Genomic DNA, 15334 nt, shown 5'->3' with positions numbered 1-15334 from the left:
CCAGCTCTTCCACAGGTATAGTGAGGGTGGATTGCCAGGGCACCTGGGAGCCCTGGGCTGCTCCCCCAAGACACCATCACATGCTCTGTCTGCGCGCGCGCGCGCGCACACACACACACACACACACACACACACACACAAATCTAAAAATGAACCCAGGGACCGAAATCCCCCTCGACAAACCTGATCCCCAGGTTTATTATTATTTGTCAAGAGCTGACGGCAGCCGCTGCTCGGGAACAGAGCTGAGAAAACAACACAGGCTGGGCCCCTGAGGCTCACAACTCAACAGAGACAGAGGAGCAGCTCAGATGCTGGGGATCCCAGATGGGAGGAGAGCTTCTGATTCTTGGAGGAGCGAGGCAGTTACCTCCCTCTCATAAATCTTTCTCTTCTCTGAGGCAGGCACACAGGGAGGATAGCACTCCTGGGGAGCTGGAAAGAGGAAGGAAAGCAAGAGTGGGCTGGGAGGGGGGTGGGGCAACAGGACTGTGAGGAGGGTGGCATCCATAGAGATAAGGGACCCTGACTCCCATCCCATCTGTCCCTTGTGATGCTCTCAGATTCTCCTGGAACCAGAGGATCCTAAGGGGGTCAGCCAGGCTCCTTTTGGTCCTCAGAACCATACCATGTCCTCTGGCTGGATGATACCTGGTTCCATTTTTTTTTTTTTTTTAATGGCCTCCAGAAAGAAATGGTGAAGAGTCAGGGTTGTTGGAGCAAGTGGCTCTCTGGCTCAGCTTATCATAGAAAAGCCACTCATCCCTGATACTTCCTTCCCCAGCTCATGGAAGGGAGGGAGACCAGGTAGAGTCCAGAGCAACGAGGTCCACTCAAGGAAGGGGGAAAGGATGCCCAGGGGCCTCCCTCAACTTGGCCTCACTGCTGTTGGCAACAAGGACAGGTCCACTGGCTCTATGTTCCTCATCTGTCAGGAAAGGGAGCCCCAGGGAAGGGAGGATAGTGGCTGCCATGTGCAAAAAAGTGATGCTGGGTAGAGAGCGCATTCCTGGGCTTTGCCAACCGGACTCAAGCCCCAGCGAACAGACATGCTCTCTATCACCTAATGAGAGTTTTCCTCCATGCTTTTTGCTGTGCTTCTCAGCTGCCATCAAGGTCTCTGTATCACACTCTCACGTCCTTTCCTTCATCAAAATTTTGCTCAAAACTCTACTTTTCCATGAAGGAGAAGTAGAGCATGGATGATCACTACGTGTGTTTCTATATTATGGAAAATCTGCTTCCCATCCACATGGCCTGTCTTGCCCATTGAACCCTGTGCTCCCTGGTGGACCAGATCATGGCTCTTCCTTGCCTTTCCTCTCTAGGGGGGAAAAATCTTATGAGATAGAGATTTCACAAGCTCTATCTCTTCATGGAGCTTGAATATATACACAGTTACAATTTAATTTCTTTGGCTTCCTGTTAAAATGTAAAACAAACAAACAAATCTGGAAAAGATAGCTCTTCAAGTTCCAGCAGTCACTTACACCTCAGTGAGAATGAGTGTGTTTCCCTGGAGCAAATTTTGATAGGGGTGAGATGGTAAATGCAATTAATAACAGCTGCTGTTCATTGAGCTTTCCCCACGCCCCAGGCATTATGCTAAGCTTCTGATGCACACAACCTTGTTTATTTTTTCCCAGCCACCTTATGGCATAGGCATGATGGCTGTCCTCATTCATGGACGTGGAAACTGAGACTTAGTGCGGCTGAGGAAGTTTCCCAGTGTGACGCCCGGTCTGCTTTCAGATTCTGAACATTTAACCTAGAAGTCCCAGGGTGGAGGCGGGAAACCCAGAGGAGGAGAGAGGCCCCCGGGGAATTGGGGAAGTACAGAAAAGGCAAGGATGAGTGTAGAAACAAGCTACTGACTTTGAGTTGGGCCATCCACTACAGGCTGCCCTTTCACCTTCACATGCCCTGCATTTCCACGAATTATATTCTAGCAGCCCCCCTAAACGTCCTCCGAATGCGAAATCTGGGCGTCTGTGCCTCCATTAATGCACACGCACTTCACGCCTTTGGAAGGTGCTTCCACTTAGACAGCAGTTCGCTTCTGCCAGCCCTGTCATCTTTGGACGGCAGCGTGTATGCACATCTATTTAAATATTTTATTGCATTTTGCTCTCATTATTTCATAAAAACGAGTGGAAGGTGGAAAACTGGAAGTGCTGATACCAGCTATAAGAAGTAGGGGTCTCGTAAACATAATACCACTGAGACAAACATGGAGAACATTAAGCGTGCTGAAAGAGGCAAATCTTGAGTCTCCGTCGTAGACTCACTGGACTGTGGGTTCAATTATGAAGGGAAAGAACAAAATTAAAGAATGAATAGGAAACGACAGAAGTACAAGGTTGAAGACTGCATCCAAAAGGTGATGCGTAAGTGGTAATTGGGTCATGTGCTTTAGCTGTCTGGGGGCACGGCTCTCTGGACTCGTGCAGAGCGAAAGCAGGGCCTGCCTGTAGGCTGACCCCACACTCTGTGGCACCAGGGCCGGGGCTCTGACTCACATTGACTGTGATTCCGTCAGCGTCTCTTTCCTGTCAGCCGGACCCTTGGGCCCTGCTCGGCCCAGGTGGGGCAGCCCAGGTGGGGCCGGGTGGGCTGGAAGGGAGGGCGCCGGTGACTGTCCACCTGCTCTCCACATCTCCCCTTGCAGTTCTTTCCCCACCCCACCCATGGTTTTCCAGGGACCACCCACAGCTGCAAAGAAGCCCCTGCTCTGGGGGAGGGGGGGACGCGTACCCACGACTCACAGGTGAAGAGGCACCTGGCTGTATCTTTGGAAAGCCTGCCCAGTGGAGCAGTATTGGTTGGGGCAGCAAGTTGGGGCAGCTCATCCTTAGGGGCATCCCATCTCTTGTCCTGTCTCCCCAAGTTCTAGCTTTATCCCCCTACAGAAGCTCCTTCCTGCCCACCCTCCTCTCTCAGCCCAGAGGGACTCCAGGCAGCCATCTAAATGGGTGGCCAATGAGGACATCTTTGCAGGCCAGCAGCGGGGTTATTCCCCACAGCCTCCCAAGCAGGCAGCAGCTAAACAGAAGTGCAGAGGACCAGAGCTGTGTTCCACTTCCCACTGGCTCCTGCCTGTCCCCTGTCGAGCCCCATTCCCTTTAAACTCCAGCCTTGGAAAGGGGTCTGTAGTTCTCTGGCTTCTAATAGGGAAACCTTTACTCATATGCTGGCCCTTTCTACTGCACTCAGGCACCAAGAAGTGTTTCATATTAACTTGTCTGAAAAGTATAACTCACCTCCAACCTTAATTCTGTCTTTTGCAATGCCAACTCACATTCTATCATGGTGGTCCCCCAGTGGAAAGAAAGAGTCCTGACTTCAGTACAGAATCTTTGTGGACTTGAAGTTCAAATTTGGGCCTCTACTTTCCCCCTCTTCTCTCTCCAGTAAGAGGGGACCCCACTCGTCATAGCAGGGCAAGGACCAGGGGATGGAAGAAGAGAAGACAATTTTGCCCAGTAGACTCTAGCCCTTGGGGACCAATTAGGATTCTCTGACTTAGAACAGAGGATGATCTTCTGGGATCTGAGCTCTTGTTAATCTGGATCTTCCATTTTCTGGCCCTCTCAGGGAAAAGGAGCAAAGCATCTTGGCTCCCAGATCTAGAGGTTCTGTCCAGAGCAGGTCGGTCTAGGCAGTCAGGGGAGCTGCGTGTGAGGTGTCTGCTCCCAGAGCAGTATCTGGGGTGGGGAAGAGGGGCAAGTGAGAATTCTCACCCAAGATGCCTCCCCCAGGGTACAAGGTAGCCTAAGTCTGGGGCATATCCGAGCTATCGGCAGGCCGCTCTAATCTTTCTTCTCTTTTTAGGGCCTGGCTGTCTCAGGTCAAAGCATCTGCTGTGCAGCATTGTGGAGGGAAGTCTCTTTGTGCGGGAATTCATAAAAGTGAAAAAAAAAAAAAAGATCTCACTTAATGAGACACTTGCCATGGTCAGAGATTATTTTGCTAATGGGACCTGTGTGTGGAGGGGAGCTGAGAAGGTGTAGGGAGCAGGGAGATGAAGAGGAAAAGAGGCCCATTTGAGAATGATCAGGAAGGTCAAGGAGAGAGGTCCCCATGGGGGACAGGCAGGGGATGCTGAGCAGATGAAAGGCTCGAGGAAATGTCGGTAGTGGGAGGCTGGCTGCTGTGGCTGCCCTCCTGCCCAACCTCTGCCTTCCCCTCCCTTCTCACTCCTCAGTTTTTTCCCCAATCCCAGGAGCAGCAGGGACTCCGGGCTCCAGGGCGGACTGTCAGAGGACTGGCAGAGTGGAAGCATCCTGAGCAGTCATGAGGTCTGACTTCTCTGCTCAAATGAGAAAACTTGTCCAAGTCCATGCAGTGAGTTGAATATAGGGACCTAACTAGAACCCAGTCCCAAGGAACAAATTCGATAATCATTTACTGAGCGCTTACTATGCACCAGGCTCTGTGCTGGGCAGTGGAAGTTCCAGGAGGAAACAGACAAGTGAGCAGGACAAACAAAGGAATAATGAAATGAACATATCCCTGGGCTGAAGCAAGGCAGGTGACTATTTCGGGTTGAAAGTGGTCCCAAGGCCTGAGTAGGGGTAATGAAAAAAAGAAAGGTGCAAACAAAATCAAACACACAGTGGTGACATTCTCAAACTTGCAAAAGAAGAGAAAATTGAATGTTTCCATAAGTTCTCATTGCAAGATTGGAAATAGGAAGACGGTAGAACAATGTCTTCAAGACCTAAAAGAAGAAGGTTCTGATATGGGATTCTGAGCTCAATCGAATTATGCATCAAGTTTGAAGACAACATAAAGCCTGTTTTGGACATGAAGGAACTCAGAGTTTATTTCCCACCCATCAATATCAGAAATAATTAGCAGGGTATTCCAGTAAAACAGAGGAATCAGAGGAAGAGGGCAGCATATACATAAGATGGTGGCAACCTGATGTGACCCAGTGGGAGGGAAGAGAGCTGGATGGGAATGAAGGGTGGGCGGTTACCCCTAGGGGCTTGGAAGATTCTACTGCAGCAGCCAAGTTGTAATGTAGAGGGTTCCATTTCCTTTTCCCTGGTCAAATCACACTATTCAGTTCTGTGGTTGGATAATATTTCCATCTTACAATCAACCTATAGTTGAAATGCAGAGAGAACTACAGTGATAGACTATAAATCTTCTAAATCTGTAAAACCACTATTACACTACATAAATAAAACATAGAGTTAATTATATGTAGTACTATGTGCTATATAGTGTAGAACATGTAATGTATACACACTATATTCTTTTTGTTATTTTTTTAATATCTATTTTTAATGTTTATTCATTTTTTTTTGAGAGAGACAGAGACAGAGTGTGAGTGGGGGAGGGGCAGAAAGAGAGGGAGACACCGAATCGGAAGCAGGCTCCAGGCTCTGAACTGTCAGCACAGAGCCCGACGCGGGGCTCGAACTCACAGACCATGAGATCATGACCTGAGCTGAAGTCGGACACCTAACCAACTGAGCCACCCAGGCACCCCAACACCATATTCTATATAATACTATATATTAAAAATAGATAATGTCAAACATGGTTTAATAAAAATTATCAAACTAATTCAAATTGGAAGGGGAGAATGTGTGCTAACTTCCCTGGCTTTCATAGCAGGGAGTTAATAGATAAATACAGAAATGAAGAAAGAGGGACATAAGTATATTATATAACATAGTAAACATTGGCCACCAAATAACTAGAATCAGAGACTGTTCGTTGTGGTTGACTTTGGATTGTCGGGCTTTGTGGGTAGAGGTAGGGGAAAGAAGGGTCACTTTTTATTCTATTTTGTGCCTTTTAACCTGCCTTTTCCTCACATACATACTTTACTTCAATTTAACAATACCTAAAGTTAAATAATGAAATATCCATCTAAGAGAATACTATATTCAGCAGTTGAAAATAAGGAGACAATCTATTTATTTTCACCTGAAAAGCTGTTCATTATGTAACATAGGTTAAAAAAGAAAGTTTTTAAAAAAAGTATTTAAGGGGCGCCTGGGTGGCTCAGTTAGTTAAGTTCTGACTTCGGTTCAGTTCATGATCTCGCGGTTTGTGGGTTCGAGCCCCGTGTTGGGCTCTGTGCTGCCAGCTCAGAGCCTGGAGCCTGCTTCAGAGTCTGTTTCCCTCTCTCTCTGCCCCTTCCCCTCTCATGCTTTGTCTTTCTCTGTCTCTCAAAAATAAATAAATGTTTAAAAAAAGTATTTAAAATATGATATTTAAGTCTGTTTGCCTAAGCACCCAAACCAGTAAGCTATAGTCCCCTTCTGTGTTCTCTGCCCCATGCCAAGGGGCTTGCTTTTGGAAGTCTTGCTTGTCTCGGGTTTTTATAAGATGCATATCTGGTTTTGCCACAGGGAAGAGCTATTTTATGTATGTTTCAAGTAACAGATGGAAGTTTTTGATTGTAAGTGGTCAGTCCCAAGACTGGCCTGGAGGAAGCCGCCGGGGAAGGAGGATCTGAGGCTTACAGATATCAAGACTGAAAGGTACCTCAGACAGCTCCTGGCCCACCTCCCTCCTTTCACAGATGAAGGACATAGGTGGGGCCTGATAAAAGGTCACTCCATTGAAGTAGTGTCCAGAAAAGAGAACTTGGGCTGTTGAAAGCCAGATTGGGGAGCCAGCCCATGAAAAGTGGAAGGGCTGGAATGGAGGCCTGAGACCAAGGCTCTGCAGAGACTCCTACAGGGAGATGTGTGAGGGGCTGGGGGATCTCCTTCAGGGGCTGCTCAACGTTCAGATGGCTTGATCTGGAGGTGGAGACCTGGCAAAATTAGACCAGATCACCCTTCCTTAGTGTCCACGGTAGCCGGAAAGGCAAAACATTAATGGAGGCAGGAGGAAGCGTGTTGGGGCTCCTAAGGAGGGGCTTGGCAAGGAGCTGACATTTACGGAGTATTTATCACGCGCCAGCTACTGTGTGAGGTGCTTTCTAGTATGTTATCTCATTTAATCCTCGAAGAAGGCTTCTAAGGTAAATACGATTATCCCAATTGCATAAAAACAATGATGGTCAGAAAAGTTCAGTTCACTTGCCCCAAATCTTACAGCCGACAAACAGCAGAGCTAGAATTTGAGTCTGGGTGCGTCTGGTCCCAAAGTCCCTGCCCAAGGGATCAGAGGGCTTCATTAAATATATGTCAACCAATTATAAGAGGAGAAATGTCCTTCCTGAACCACGAAACAACTAATCCTGTTCTCTTCCTGAGCCCCGTGTGTGTGATCAGTCCCTCTACTCAGTCCACGAATACCCAGGCACACTGGCTGGCTCCTAGGGACCAGGATTTACATTTGCCCGACAGCACAGTGAAAATTCCACCTGGGAGAGTATCAGCAGTGGAGGCTCCCTTTCCCACAGCTCTGAGGACTGACATTGCCTCCTGAGGACACAGAGTCCTGCTGTTCCAGAGCCTGGAAGGAGAGAGGCTGAGGATGAAGCATGGGTACAGGGAAGAGGAGAGCGGCTGGAGCCCCGAATTCCTGGTTTCTAGGTGCTCAGCTCCACACCTGTCCTCCACCAACCTCAAGGGCACACTAACTGCTCTTGTGGCCCCTCACATGCTGCCCCCGGCCTCCCTCTGTGTCTCCCTGGGTACCTCTGCCTTCAGGGGGAGGCAGGCAAGCCCAGGAGAGTATGTCAGTTAGGGTTTGTCGGTGACACGTGGAGATCATTAACGAGGCTTATTTTTAAATTGTAATTGCAAAATGTAAATGCTCCCCAAACTGATGTGTAATTGCTACCCCTCCGCCCCAGCCCTTCCCCTCTGGTGCCAGCTTTGCAAGGAGAGAATTAGAAAATAAAAAGGGGGTGGATTATGTAAGCAAAACGATTTTAAAAAAAGAGAACGAGAGAGCTAAGAATTTAAGTGAGACAGCTGGCGGCTCCTCTGATTGCCACACTGCCAGCATTAGCTGCAAAAATTGTCCTTGCCGACTGCACCAATCCAAGCAACAGTGTCAACTGTATTTAGCCCCTGGAACAGACTTGTCTGACATTCAGCAAGATAGTTTGGTGGTCAGTGTGTGTGTGTGTGTGTGTGTGTGTGTGTGTGTGTGTGTAAGGAGAGTGAGGGGAGGTCAGGATATTTGAGGTTGCCTCTATGTCATCCATGGAAACTTTCCATTCTATAAGACACAATCGGTAGCGATCGTTACCAGTCCATCAACCCATTTCCATTCTTCCCTTTATTCTAGCACGTAAGGAGGTGAGGAGGGTTGGGGCACCTCCATTCTCCCAGGCATGCTGTGGTCTGTTTGGACTCTAGTATCTGCAGCCTTGGAGTGGAGAGAAATAGGACTCTATCAAGTAGTTCAGCAAGAACCTCAGCATGATTGCCAGTCCCAGAGAAAGTCCCCCGGACTTGGCCACAACACCTCTGCACACAGGTTCACCAGGAGTCTCTAACCCTGTCCCCTTTTCCTTTCCTTTCCTTCCTTCCTTCCTTCCTTCCTTCCTTCCTTCCTTCCTTCCTTCCTTCCTTCCTTCCTTCCTTCCTCCCTCTCTCTCTTTTTCTTTCTTTCCCTTTCTTTCTTTCCTTCTTTCTTTTTCTTTCTTTCTTTCTTTCTTTCTTTCTTTCTTTCTTTCTTTCTTTCTTTCTTTCTTTCTTTCTTTCTTTCTTTCTTTCTTTCTTTCTTTCTTTTCCTCTCTCTCTCTCTCCATCTTCTTTAAGCCCTCACCACAACTACTGTCTGCAGTGATCTCCCTTTGACATGGCCATGCACACAGGCTCGTTGAAGTCTGTTGAAAAGATTGTCAACTTGTCCCTGAAATGGACACTGCCAGATCCCTTTGCTCAAGGGTGAAGCCTTGATCCCCCTAGATATATCTTTTTCTCTGGCGTTTACCTCTAGGAGCCACAGCATGCTTCAGCGTGCTCCCCGCTGCTTGAGACACAGAGCTCCCCGCATGGCTAGAAGGCATAGGAACTGGGACAAGCACTGTGAGCCAGTTCTTGCCCGTGTGGTCCTCTGGAATATCTCTGGCCTTGCTAACTTGGGGAGCTGGCCCTGGGAACATTCACCTTTCTGGTTAACTGTCTCCCTTTCCCTCTCTCCAAGGAAACCAGCTTTTGTGAGGAATCGGGCAATGATGACTGCCCCCCAAAATGAAGGCCGATGAACTGTAAGGTCATGGCAGCTCTAGAACAGCAGAGAAACTTCCAAAGTCCTGGGCAGCGTCCTTTGGAGTTGGGGCCCAATCTCACCATAACAGATCCAGCCCTTATTATGGCTTACTGGAAAGAAAAAAGGGTTGTTCTGGATAACCGGATTCCTAAATCCCTGCCTATACTTATGTCTTTGAGATCATGAAGTTACTTAAGGGGATTAAAAAAACCCCTATCTGATAAGAAGATTAAATGAGATTCTCCATTCAAAATGCCTTATACATTCTAAAGAACCATTTCGCAGAGTTCATGAGAAACACCTGGAACACAGTTTCCTCTGTGCTCATCAAAAACACTTGGGGTGCAGCTTCGGTCTTAACCTCGGCTTAGAAATCAGACTCTCTGGTGCGAGGTCCAGGTTGTGCTTTTTAACAAACTCCCGTAGGCGGTTCATAGGTGATAATGCTTGCTCCAGAAGGTTGTACAATGTTATCATCACTGTGGATGTAAGCAACAGCCTGTCCATCTGCATCGACATCACTTCATTGTTCCCAGACTGCACAGAAGAAAGAGAGGTGTGTAGGGATAAGGCACAACCCTGGCCCTGTCCTCAAGGAGCTAAGGGGGAAAGATGTGAAGCAAAATGATACGAGGTGTGTGTTCCTAGGTCGTATATGCTAAGTGCCAGCTAATGTGATGGGCTGCTTCTCGAGGCTTTCAGAAGAAAAGATCATCTGCCTGGAGGGTTTAAATATGTGCTTAAGGATGGAGAAGCATTTCTTACTGTTCGGGTGATCCTGGCAGACTCGAGGATGGCCCTCAGGAGACTCACTCCCTCTTCTCACTCCCAGCTGGGCCAGAAATTCTTCCTGTCACCTGGTGCCAGAGCACCTGTAAAAAAGGGTAGAGCAGCTCTCAGAAGGGGTTAGAGGCCCTGGGGGGTCAGAGGACAAGGGGGTGCCCACTCTGGTTGTGAGAGAGCATTCCATTTGCTCTACAGACCTCCCTGCCATATGTGCCAAGCCAGTCTCTCTCTTCAGTGTGGCTGTTCAGGCCCACTGAGCCATTTTAGAGCCCAAATCCTTGTCACGGTTCCAAGTGCCCTGTTGCCAACCTTCTGGTCTCCTGATATCGGTTGTATGTTCGGTCCTCTCTCCCCCAGCGTGTGGGCAGGTCTCTGAGTGACTGTGGGCCCTGGGCAGGGCAGAGCTGGCTTCCTGTTCTAAACTGTAGGGAACTCAAAGGAAGGGTAGTAGTCACAACCTTTCCAGATGTGCATCTGAGTCTCAGATCCTTTTCCATTGGCAGACTTTGGCTGGGGTTTGGGGAGACACTACTGGGGGTGGGGAGGAGGTCTGTGGGCAGAAGGGATGAAGAGTCAGGAGGGCAGTGGACCCCAAGCAGAGCCTGGCAGTGAAGGACAGCCTTGGCCTACAGGTGGCTTTGGCTGCACCACTCACTGATTTATTTTTAGATCGAAGTGAATCATTTTGGTTCTCAATATTTGAAATGAACTTAGATGTTCAGAAACTGAGGTTGGTGGTCTGTACTGTCCTAAGGGCTGACCTGACACTTCCCAGACACTTATGTTAATTTTCTTCTTATGAATCCAGGTGCTAATTTGACCCCAAGGAGGCTGCGCTTAGGGCTAGGATGGCAGGGTCACGGGATGGAGGGTGGACGAGAGCTGCTCGATGCCTGGGCTGCATTTTTAGGGCAGCACCGGGGGGCATACAGCCGAGAGCCCCGGCCCTACAACCAGAGGTAAATGCATCTTTTAACATTCACAGCTCCTTTCTAGTTAACACCATCTTGGTCTCCTTGTAAAAACACATTTGCACCTCAGTAAAGCATGTAATTAACTAGTGACATGACAACAGGAGGAGCTAAACAGTGGCCCGGGCTGGGAGTTGCAGTGGGGAAATGGAAATTTAGACATTTGCCTGAACAAGACTTTCCCGCCTCCCTTCCGGGGTGTGTGTGTGTGTGTGTGTGTGTGTGTGTGTGTGTGTACGCACACGCACACGCGCATGCGCCTCCCTGGGGGTGAGAGTGGCAGAGACAGAGACAGAGTATCCGGGGTCCTGAGGGGGTATGAATTCCCACCTGCAGGAAAGAGTGAGCTGGGGCATGCTAGGAGGGTGGGATGGGCTGAGAGAAGCTTCCAAGATAGGTGGGTTGCTTACTGAATTTCCATTAACAAAAACTCACTGGGTTGAAACAACCCCCCTCCCCACCCCTCAGATGCCTCCCAGGAGCTGAGGAATAGAGACACATTCAAAGCAGCAGGGGGCCAGGTCCCCCCTGGCCACTGCCAGCCCCTGGGATACCACACAGAGAGGCCCAAGGGATCAGGACCAACTGAGGGGAACACATCTTGAGCACCAGATTGCTCTTGTCACACTCCTCATGCCCCCAGCCTGTTCCTCCTCCCTGGGGCCTTGGGTGAATTCTGTGAATGGCTCCCAGTTCTCTGCCCCCGCAGGCAGCCACGCTGGGAGAGGTGTCCTAGTTCCTTCTAAGATCACCCTTTCATTTCATTCTTCTACCACTTCCCATCCCTTTCCAGTCAGAGCAGAAGATGGTCCTCCCTCCCTTTCATGCCCCGTCACAGAACCATGGTGGTCAAGCCCCTCCTTGTCCCCACAGTTTGCCCCTCCAGCTCATCAGGTGCCTCCAGACTGAGCTTCCTAGGCAGACGCCCTTATTCTGCATCCATCCCAGGCCCCAGAGAAGGTAGAACCTCACTACCCCTGATGGGTTTATGCCGGTGTCAGCTCCTCTCCCAGAACTTTCAGTGGCTCCCTATTCATAGAAGGCACCAACAAAGGTTCACTGATGGCATTTTACCACGTGCATCCTTCAAGGTGTCTGCAGCCTGGCCCCGTAATACCCTTCTAGACTCTCCTTTTCTCTGCCACCCACAGGGTCTCTACCCTCCATCCAAACACAAACTTTTTCCATCCTCCAAATCTGTACCACAGTTTCCTGCTTTGCTTGCTGCCCCAGTTCTATATTTCTACCTGACAGAACCTTAACCGTTCTTCAATATTCAACTCAAACATTCTGGCGCTCTCCTCTAGAACCATAAGTAATTTTACCTCCTCCGTGTTTCCAAGTAACATGCTGTTTATCGTTCTCTGACAGCTCTTGCCACATTCTGTCTCATGCTATAGTTATCTTATGTATCTGTCATGTCTTTCCAAACTGGAAGTTCCTCATGGGCAGAGACCCTGTCTTATATCTGTAACTTCTCAGTTTACAAACAACTTTTGTATGTAATATCTTCTTTAACTCTTTTTAAACCAATTTTTTTCAAGGTTTATTCATTTTTCAGAGACAGAGAGAGACAACACGTAAGTGGGGGAGGGGCAGAGAGAGAGAGGTAGACACAGAATCCAAAGCAGGCTCCAGGCTCCGAGCTGTGAGCACAGATGCGGGGCTCGAACTCACGAACCACAAGATCGTGACCTGAGCTGAAGTCAGACGCTTAATCGACTGAGTCACCCAGGTGCCCCCTAACTCTTACAACAACCTGTAAAGGTCAATATTTTAATACAACTTAATTTTCATTATCTTTACAAAACAATAGATGCTGATTAGTACAAAATAGTTAAGTAAGACAGAGAAAATTTAAGTTAGTTGTAATCCCACAATGCAAAGATAACCATAGTTAATATGTAGAATAAAACTCTTCTTTCCTAAAAACAGTGTCATCCTATATAGACTGTTCTGTAATCAGCCTTTTAAATTTAGCGACATATCATAAATATCTTTGCATATAAGGAAAATATACACTGTAATCCTGTGGCTAAATGGCATTCCATTTATGGACACACTATAATTATTCAGCCAAATTTCTACCACTTGTTCAGATTATTTCTAGTTTTTGCTGTTATCAGTTATGCCCATTCTCATCACTGAATTTTGCTCCAGACGTGCTCATTGTCTTAGGATAAGTTTCTAGATGTGGGAGCTGCCAAATCCAAAGGGATGTTCGTTTTTAAAAACTTTTACAATGACTCACAGGAAGGTCACACCAATTTACATCCTGTCTGTGGTGTACGAGAGATGCCTTTTTCTTTGCCAGCTGGTTGTTCCCATTTTACAGATGTGGATAATGAGGCTTAGGAAAGTCGGGTACCAGGGCTTGCCTGAAACCACAACCAGCAAGTGGCACGTCTTCTGGCTCTAGACAGTTTGCTCTTCCAACCTACCCCACTTCTCTTTGCTCTCGTGTTTCTTACCAGTCCGAAGGGAGGGGCCGCATTAAGAAGAGCCGAGTAAATGTTGGGCTCCCGCAAGAAAGCAGGTGGCTGTGCCCTGAGTTGTGGGGTGCGCCCTCCTGGGAGCTCTGAGGATGTCTGCCTCCCCTGCCTCATTTCCCAGGTGTCTGGAGCCTACTCGGCTGATGAAACCTCTGCTCTTGGGGAGCTTTTTACTCTTCCTTCCTCCCCTCTTCTGGGCAGCGCAGATTTAGCCTCTATGTATTTTGGACCTTCAACATAGCAGGGCCTGGGCATACAAAGACCACACGCACGCGTGAGCACACACACACACACACACACACACACATACACACACACACGACTCTGTCTTGGAGGTGTTCAGAGTCTTGATGACAAGGAAATAATTGTACCCTGTAATGTATGGATGCTGCTGCTTCTGGTTCTTGGCCTCACCACCCTCACCTCTGCCAAAGCCCACAGTGGCAGGGGTGGGGGGAGAGGGTCTGGGTCCGGGCATGGAAGGTTGGAAGGCCCGCCTGCCTGGTCCTTCAGCCTCTGCTTTAATTGTGTCCCTTCTGGCACTAAGGAGAGAGCTCCTTCCTGATGTCCTGGTGTAGCCACGTGCTTTTTTGTCTGTCTTTCTGCTCTAGCTCTACCTCTGCCTCCAACCGCCACCCCTAAGGTGGCCCTGTGGATCCAGAGCCCCCCAGGCAGGAATCACACCAATGTTAGGGAAGGGAAGCCGGCCATCCCTGGCCCCACTCAGGCACTAATAAAATACACATCTGAGAGAGGGAGGATGCTCTGAGTGACACCAGCCTGCCCCCACGCAGGGCACCACTTCAGGGCTACAACACACATAGATTTCTCCTTTCCTAGAACTGACGACCACCCAGTTCCCAACAGCCTGGAGAAAGCTTCAAGGCAAAAATACAGCTTGTAATCTCTGTTCTGTCACTGCCAGTGATCCCTCTGAGCATAAGGAGGGCAACTCACATGACAGAAAGCACTGAGGAGAATGAGAGACAGTCTGGGGTTGTGGGGTATGGGGAGGAGCCTGCTCGTGGGTCGTGGCCACCCCTCTTATCCTGGGGCAGCTCTGTGAGCCATGCTGCCCCTCCTCGCTCAAGGCTGCCTCGCCTGAAGGAGGGGCCAGAATGTGCCTTGTTAGATCTTGGCCAGAGAGGATACACCACCCTGCCTCTTGTTGCCATACAAAATCCTTTTCCTCTAGAGGCCAGCATGCTGCCTGTGACACTACTGCCCTGATCCTGAGGCTGGACATGGGCTTAATTATCAGGCAGCCTGACAGGCAGGGAGGCAGACAGTGAGAGAGAGAGAGAGAGAGAGAGAGAGAGATGGATGGGAAGACATGGGCTCTGTGTGACCTGATGGCCCAGATATTTCAGGGACAAAGAAGGAAGCAGGAGCTTCATCTTAAAGATGGAGTCCCTTCTGTCTCTACGAGATCTCCAGGGAATGGGGTGGCTCCCAGCCCTAGTTCTTTAGCCCTGGTCAGGCCTCTCCCTGCCTGCCCAAGTTTTAAACCAGGGCGCCCTCTGACAAAGACGGGCAGGCTTTCCCAGGAAACACCTTTGCCTGTTTTGCCAACTTGTACTTTTTGTAGATGAACAGGACAGTAGTGAACTGGGTCTCTGAAATCTCTGGCCAGAAGCCCAAACCAAAGGCCACTTTGGAAAGCTGCCCCATGCTGTATCTATCCCAGGAGCAAAAAACACCAGAGTCATTGTCTCTTTTGGCCTAAGAGGCTTGAAAGAGCCTGTTCTCACTCTGGAGCCCACCCCAGTACCAATTTTGGTGTAAGTGCAGTGGTGGAGGGGCCCTCGGGCACCTCTCCAATAATGGACATTTGTGACAGTCTAAGGCTGCTCTCACCTCCTTGCTGGACCGAGCAAGCTAAGGATGCATGACAGCTCGATCCAGCCAGGCCATGGCTTTGCTAGGTGACATTGGCCAAAACCC

The 15334-nt window shown here is 49.0% G+C and overlaps 1 protein-coding gene across 9 annotated transcripts in view; it reads right to left on the bottom strand.

Moving 5' to 3' along the window:
- The window catches only part of PKNOX2 (PBX/knotted 1 homeobox 2), a 319107-nt gene that overhangs the window by 87829 nt on the left and 215944 nt on the right, over positions 1 to 15334 (bottom strand). For 7 of the 9 annotated variants that reach the window (XM_058687198.1, XM_058687200.1, XM_058687199.1 and 4 more), the window contains one exon: positions 9907 to 10013. The exons of the other annotated variants lie outside the window; for them this stretch is intronic. The gene's annotated coding sequence lies outside the window, so the exon portion shown is untranslated. The remainder of the gene's footprint in view (positions 1 to 9906; positions 10014 to 15334) is intronic. 9 annotated transcript variants of the gene reach the window in all.

Source organism: Neofelis nebulosa, chromosome 10, assembly GCF_028018385.1.
Source record: "Neofelis nebulosa isolate mNeoNeb1 chromosome 10, mNeoNeb1.pri, whole genome shotgun sequence".
In the NCBI taxonomy this organism is placed as follows: Eukaryota; Metazoa; Chordata; class Mammalia; order Carnivora; family Felidae; genus Neofelis; species Neofelis nebulosa.
This window is presented reverse-complemented; position numbering and strand designations above follow the sequence as displayed.